This window comes from Lycium ferocissimum, unplaced genomic scaffold (assembly GCF_029784015.1).
Source record: "Lycium ferocissimum isolate CSIRO_LF1 unplaced genomic scaffold, AGI_CSIRO_Lferr_CH_V1 ctg25329, whole genome shotgun sequence".
Taxonomy (NCBI): domain Eukaryota; kingdom Viridiplantae; phylum Streptophyta; class Magnoliopsida; order Solanales; family Solanaceae; genus Lycium; species Lycium ferocissimum.
The window spans coordinates 1-7800 of NW_026722204.1; the positions used below are offsets into that span (position 1 = coordinate 1).

Sequence of the window (7800 nt, forward strand, 5' to 3'; positions counted from 1 at the left end):
TTTCTTAAAAATCGATTGTTAAAAATATGAATATAAATCTAGTTTTCCACATTTTAAAAAAAATAATTAATTTTTTCAAAATTTTATAAAAAATCAGTTTTTTTTTCAAATTTTGACAAGAAAACACTTTTTTCGGATTTTATTTGAAAAATAAAAGTGTCCTAAGAAAATGAAATCATGAATGTCAAGATCTTTTAAAAAAAATAATCAAGCTTTCCATATTTTTAACAAATCCATTTTTCCATATTTTAAAAGAAAAATCAGTTTTTTAATTCGCGTTTTCAGTTTTTTTTTTTTTTAAAAAGGAGTTTTAAAAATAAAATTTTTAAAAGAAAAATCAGTCTTTTTATTCGCGTTTTCATTTTTTTTTTTAAAAAAGGGTTTTAAAAATAATTTTTTTAAAAGAAAAATCTGTTTTTTAATTCGCGTTTTCAGTTTTTTTTAAAAAAAGGGGTTTTAAAAATAAATTTTATAAAAGAAAAATCAGTTTTTTAATTCGTGTTTTTAGCTTTTTTTTTTTTAAAAAAAACGGGTTTTAAAAATAAATTTTATAAAAGGAAAATCAGTTTTTTAATTTGCGATTTCAGTTTTTTTTTTGTTTGTTTTTTAAAAAAACTGGTTTTAAAATTAAATTTTTAATTCGCATTTTCAGTTTTTTTTTTTTTAAATAAATGGATTTTAAAAATAAATTTTTTAAACAAAAAATCAGTTTTTTTATTTGCCTTTTCAGTTTTTTTTTTAAAAACGGGTTTTAAAAATAAATTTTTTAAAAGAAAAATCAATTTTTTATTTTTTTATCCTTAAAAATTGACACGTAAGCTGAATTTTTTTTTTAAAAAAAAGAAAATAAATAAATACATATGTGTAGCGAGAAGATATGTCGCTCGCGTGAGTGGGCGTGACGTTTAGGTAAAATATTATGGTTTTAAATAGTTTAGGGTGTGATAGGGATAAAATTAAAAAATTAAAGCTGGTAGCAAAAACGCTACGTATATAAAGAATGACGCGCTATCCCCTATTTTTAATAATGTATAAATAATTTGAGACGGGAAGTACTAATAAACATGGTAAAGGCCAAAAAGAGAGGTAAAATGAGGGAGAGGGAGGGAGTATGACAGGAATTGGGTTTTTTACCCATAGAAATGGGTTTTTCGAAATTATTGTCCAATTAATTAATTAATTAATGGGCATAGCTAGAAGAAGAAGACGGACTGCAAGCCTTCAATCAAAATTGGGGATTTTTTCATGACTATACTTTCTATCCTAAGGTAATTTTTATTAAATTTCTTCTTCCTCTATTCTTCTCTTCCAAATTGACTCTTCTTGTTTTCACTTTCCATCCATCAATTAGTACTTTTATTGATAGGTCTTTACCTTTCTTTTTCTTTGCAGCTTCATCTGCTTGTACAGCTCAAATACTTTCTTTGCTCCAAATATACTGTAGAGAATTATTACAAGGTAATTTACATAAAGAAATCCTGATGCTGCTTTATTGAGCACTAACTATTTTGCTTTTGGAAAAGTAACATTCTTTCCTTCTGTACAAAGAAAAAGTTTCAGTTTTTATCTGTTTTATTTAGATTATTTTTATTAATAGTGATTCACTTTTTCTATTTCTAATAGTGATTAATAGTGATTCACAAGATAGGCATGTTAATGTTCCTCTTTTTTTTTTTTTAATTAATTTGTAGCTTTATGGGCTTGTACTTTTAGCTGTCCATTGTGTACATATTAAAGTGGAATTTTGGTGCAGGGAGGGTGGGTGGGCTTTGAAGTAATTTCCTACTTCCTTCTATTAAAGTTCAAAGAAAATCCTAATAACAATAATAATTCTAATCACAAGTGGAGTAAAGCATTAAGAAGCTGCTTAATTCACAGAAACAATCATCTTTCATTTTGTTTCTATTTGCTGCTTAATTCACAGAAACAATCATCTTTCATTTTGTTTCTATTTGCTGCTTAATTCACAGAAACAATCATCTTTCATTTTGTTTCTATTTCTTCATCTTATTACCACAACTACAATCTATCCACACAGTTGGTGTTTTCTTTTTCAGACGTACAATTGAATCCATGGCATCATCTTCTTCTTTGGATAGTAGTTCAAAATACTCTCCTCGATGGAAGTATGATGTCTTTCTAAGTTTTAGAGGTGAAGATACTCGTAAAACAATTACGGGTCACTTGTACGAGGGTTTGAAAAACAGGGGAATAATCGCCTTTCAAGATGATAAAAGGCTAGAGCTTGGTGATTCGATCCCACAAGAGCTCTTGAAAGCTATTGAAGAGTCTCAAGTTTCCCTCGTCGTTTTCTCGAAGAATTATGCTACATCAAGATGGTGCTTGAATGAACTAGTGAAGATCATGGAATGCAAGGACAAAAATGGACAAATAGTCATACCGATCTTCTATGATGTGGATGCAACAGAAGTTCGAAACCAAAGTGGGAGCTTTTTCGTAGCATTTGCCGAACATGAAAAAAGGTATAAGGATGATGCTGAGGGGATGCAGAAGGTGCTAGGATGGAGGAAAGCTTTAACTGATGCCTCAAATCTAGTGGGATCTGTATTATTCCATGGCGGGTGAGTTAAACACACATAAATTGAAACGGAGGGAATAATTTATGAAGACTAGCTACACATAATTATATTCTACTATCAAAAATGAGTCAGACAGAATCTTAAATAACTTATTCGTATTTTCTGAAAATAGAATGATGGTTGATTATATATGTTTCTATCTGTAAGAAGGCATAGCTCCTATCAAATTTATTACTCAATGACATTGTTAGGTAAATAATATTTTGATTGGTTCTTCTAGAGTTTGGTTTACGTGCATAGTCCTTTTTATCATAATTATGGACTCTACAATGTGATACTTCTTATTCTTGACGTTTTTGTCTGTATATATTTGTAGGGTTGAATCAGACTGTATTAAGGATATTATTGCTAAAATTTCATCCATATGCAAGACTTCAGTATCTTATTTGCACAAAGTTGTGGGAGTAGACACTCAATTAAAGAAAGTCGAATCCCTATTAGAGATGGAAATTGATGATGTTCGGATTGTGTGGATCTGGGGTATGGGGGGAATCGGGAAAACAACAATAGCAAAGACTATTTTTTATAATACACTCTCGTCCAAATTTAAAGATGCTTGTTTCCTTGAGGACATTAAAGAAAATCATAGAATACACTCTCTGCAAAATATCCTTCTCTCTAAACCAAAAGTGGGAAAAAAGAAAATTTTGTGAATGATAAGGAGGAAGGGAGGAACCCTGGGCTTGTCGACTTACGGTCAAAGGTTTTAGTTGTCTTGATAATGCATCATATGGCAACCGATTGATTACCTGAAGGGGATGGTTGGTTTGGCAAGGGTAGTAGGATTATTGCAACCACTAGAGACAAGCATTTGATGGGGGAAGGATATATTACATGAGTTGAAACAATAGTTGAACATGATACTATTAAACTATTCAATCAATATGCTTTCAGAAAGAAGTTGGATGAGCATTTTGTAAGGATCTGACGTTGGAGGTGGTAAGTCATGCTAAAGGCCTTCCTTTAGCCTGAAAGTGTGGGGTTCTTTCTTACATAATGGGAACATAAATGAGTGGATAAGTGCTATAAAGGACATAAAGAAAAAACTCTGAAAAAGAAATCATTGAAAACCTCAAAATAAGTTATGATGGACTTGGGACCACACATCAAGAGATATTTCTAGATATAGCATGTTTTCTCCGAGGAAATGAAAAAAAAGAAGTCATGCAAATCCTTGAGAGTTGTGGTTTCCAAGCTGAATATGGACTGAGCGTGCTAATTGACAAATCTCTTCTGATCATCTCTGAAGAAAATACGATTCAAATGCATGACTTAATACAAGAGATGGGTAAATATGTGGTGAACTTGCAAAAGGATCCTGGGGAACGTAGCAGACTATGGGACGCTGAAGAAATCAAAGAAGTGATGATCAACAATACGGTAAGTAGGCTAAATAAAATGCCATAATATTCAATTTCTATTTTTCATATTCCAAAGACATATAGGTGCAATTCCAATCTTGTAGTTTCTCACATTTTCATTCAAGCAAAATCGGATAGCAAATTAAATTCTTGGATCATCTCAATATCATCATAACGTACTTTCACGTATAGAAGGCCTTTCCGTAAGGAATAATATTTGAAGTCATAATCAGTTGATAATTGGATTTGGTTTATATCTCTGCTAATCTTCTCACTTTCTATGGTTGCATGAGTTAGCATGTGCTCTAGTGCAAAATTAATTTGTCAAGTAGCCACTTCAATTAACGTTGCCTAATTCGTTTTCTTATGTCATTAAGCCATAAATAGTCTAGTAGCCATTTAATCTATTTAATCCAATTATTTCATTGTTTGGATTAACTTGAAATTTGCATGGCATTATATACTTAATAAGTTAATAACTCAATAAGGGATTCATTTTAATTACCATTGATTATTTTGTTTAAAAAAATTGCTCCTTACAATTTATTGGTATTGTTTCAATTAATTTTGTTCTATCATTGCATGAAAAGCTTTTAGTTTTTTTTTTTTTTTTTCCTGCTCAGTATTCTCAGACGTGTAGTCCGATTCAATGCGAATTTGCACATCGTAGGCCCATATATGGGGGAAGGGTGGTAAATACTTACGCACACGCGTTTACACCAAAAACCCAATTTACTATGGTTAGGTGATTTAATGAAATGAATATATACATTAATTAATCATGGTTACGTGATAGTTGTATATATTCAAACACATATCATACATCTATTGGTTTGGTGTAAACACCAGGTGCGGATAAGTTTTTGCCGTGTCTCGGGACAACGCTCCCAACATAATTTTTTTCATTCCCAGGGGTTCGATTCCGAGACCTCTTTTAGAATTGACTCTACATATATTCTCAGAAATTATATTATTTGGAAGTAGAATTATATAATTAATATTATTTGGAAGAAGAATTATATAATTATTTGCACAAAGTGTTTGTCTTAAGCACATACTTCCTTAAAAATACCCAACTAATATTGTACCTTAAGATCGTTTAATGGTATACTACTTATTCAAGAACTTCAAGTGCTATAAAAACTAGGGAAAAGGGTCAAAAATACTCCTGAACTATTCGAAATAGGTCACTTATACCCTCTGGTAATTTTTCGGGTAAAAAATACTCTCGCCGTTACCAGACGAGGCCACAAATACCCCTCTGGTTAACGACCTTCCACTGAATCCTATGTGGCAGTGCCACGTGGAAAAATTTATCCACGTGGACGGCCACATCAGCCTTTTAAATAGTTCAGGGGTATTTTTGACCCCCCCCCCTCCCACAAAAAAAAATTTAACAAAAGTTTTGAAATTTTTTCTTTTTTTTTCAGCCACCCATCACCCCTTCCCCCCGCTCCCAATTTTTTTTTTTTTAATTTTTACACCACCCCCCCTCCCACCCCTCAGCCCCCCTACCACTAAACTTACTCTCACAAAAAAAAAAAATTAAAAAAAAAGTTTTGATATTTTTTTTATTTTTACACCAATCCCCCCCCCCCTCCCCCAAAACCCCACCAAAAATACATAACTTTTGTAGTTTTTTTTTTTTTTTTTTTTTTTGGGTGCATTCAGCATCAAAAACAAAAACTTTTTTTTTTAAACAAAATTAAATTTTTGGGTGGGTGGATGGAGTAAGAACAAAAAAAAATAAAAAAATTCAAAACTTATTTTGAAAAAAAAAATTGGTTTTAAAAAAAGTTTTTATTTTTGGTTTTTTGCCCCCCTCCCCCCCCCCCCCAAACAACCCCCGCCCCCCAAAAAAACAATTTTTTTCAAAAGAAGTTTTGATTCTTTTTTTTTTTTGGTTTCTTACCCTCTCCCACCGAAAAAAAAATTAATTTTGATTTAAAAAAAAAGTATTTGTTTTTGATCTTTTACCACCTACCCCCCCGCCCCCAAAAAAAAATTCTTGAAAAGAAGTTACATATTTTTTTAGGGGGAGGGAGTGGGGGTTGAGGGGTGGGAGGAGGGGGGGGGGGAGCTGCTATAAAAACAAAACAAAATATATATATATATATAAAAAAAAATTTGATTACCAATTTCAAAAAAAAATATCAATTTTTTTTTTTGGGGGGGGGGGTGGCAGGGGAGTAGAAATGATTCTGCTCTAGTGCCTAATTGATTTGTCAAGTAGCCACTTCAATTAACGTTGCCTAATTCATTTTCTTATGTTATTAAGCCATAAATTAGTCTAGTAGCCATTTAATTTATTTAATCCAATTATTTCATTGTTTGGATTAGCTTAAAATTTGTATGACATTATATACTTAATAAGTTAATAACTCAATAAGGAATTCATTTTAATTACCATTGATTATTTTGTTAAAAAAATTACTCCTTACAATTTATTGGTATTGCTTCAATTAATTTTGTTGTATCATTGCATGAAAAGCTTTTAGGTTTTTTTTTTTTGTTCCCACCTTTCTGTCAGTATCTGCACGAAACGATTTAACCGAATCTACATTACAGTGGCCCAGTGAAGGGGTGCCAGAATACTTACGTAAGCATGGGGTGTTTACCAAATTAATTTAATTTCTTTATGGTTAAGTGATATAATGAAATGAATATATACATTAATTAATCATGGTTAAGTGATAATTATATATATTCAAACACATATCATACATATATTGGTTTGATGTAAACACCCGGTGAGAATAATTTTTGCCTTGTCTCGGGGGCAGCACTCCCAACAGAATTTTTTTCGTTCCCAAGGCTTCGATTCCGAGACCTCTTTTAGATTTGACTCTACATATATTCTCAGAAATTATATTATTTGGAAGTAGAATTATATAATTAACTAGTTAATTTATCCGCGCTTCGCGCGGTCATGGGAAATCTCTTCAAATATTGAAAAATAAATAGTAATATTTTAGCCTTCAAATACAGATGGATTAAATCTCAAATTTTAATCCATTTTATTATGAACACTTATTGCTATATTTTTCTCTTAAACTCATCAACTAAAGGTTTAATCTTCTAGAGATGCTTAATTTTTGTATAATCTTATATAGTTGAAATTATAAATATATTTTCATAAATAAACTTTAAGGAAAGAAAGAAGTTTAAGAAAATGTTTTGTGTACATGTGTAATAATTTTACATGATTTTTTCATTTTTTCCAATTCAGAACTATTGCAATGGATTGATACCCTGTTATAATTGATCTCTCTTCATAAATTCTCTTCCATCACAAACGTATCTCTCTCCCTTCAAGATATTAGTCATACCAAGGCAACTGCCTCACTGCACCACTTCACCCGACATTCCATCCAACAAATTACTGATACGGCCAAGCTAGCAGCAGAAGAAAATTTCATCCAGTTCTACCTCTTTTATGCCTCTGTCTTTGTCTCCCTCTCAACAGTTGCTCCAAAAATATCTTCAATTGAGAATATTTTATCTAGTAACTGCAGTAGATCAATAGAAATTTGTTTTTAACCCTTTATAAATATGATACAAATTTGAGGAACAACTATAGAAATAAAATAGAATTTAATTAGTTTAGAAACACTCAAATTAACACCCCTGCATTTATTATAGTCATCTTTCGTTATTGTTTGCTGACAAAAGAATTCTACTTAACTCTTTCATTTAGTCTTCATGAATGATTATATATGGAGTTAAAAAAATGACATTGAGATATCATATTCTTCAAAGTTCATTCAAACCTCGTTTTGATTTTAAAAGATTTGCAGGGGGAGATGACCCTAAAGATGGGGTTTCACGTAAAAATTTTT

At 31.2% G+C, this 7800-nt stretch overlaps 1 pseudogene; it reads left to right on the forward strand.

Annotated features, from left to right (window-relative positions):
- The first annotated feature begins 1661 nt into the window (after positions 1–1661).
- LOC132043483 (TMV resistance protein N-like) lies at positions 1662–7732 on the forward strand (annotated as a pseudogene).
- Positions 7733–7800: the final 68 nt, after the last annotated feature.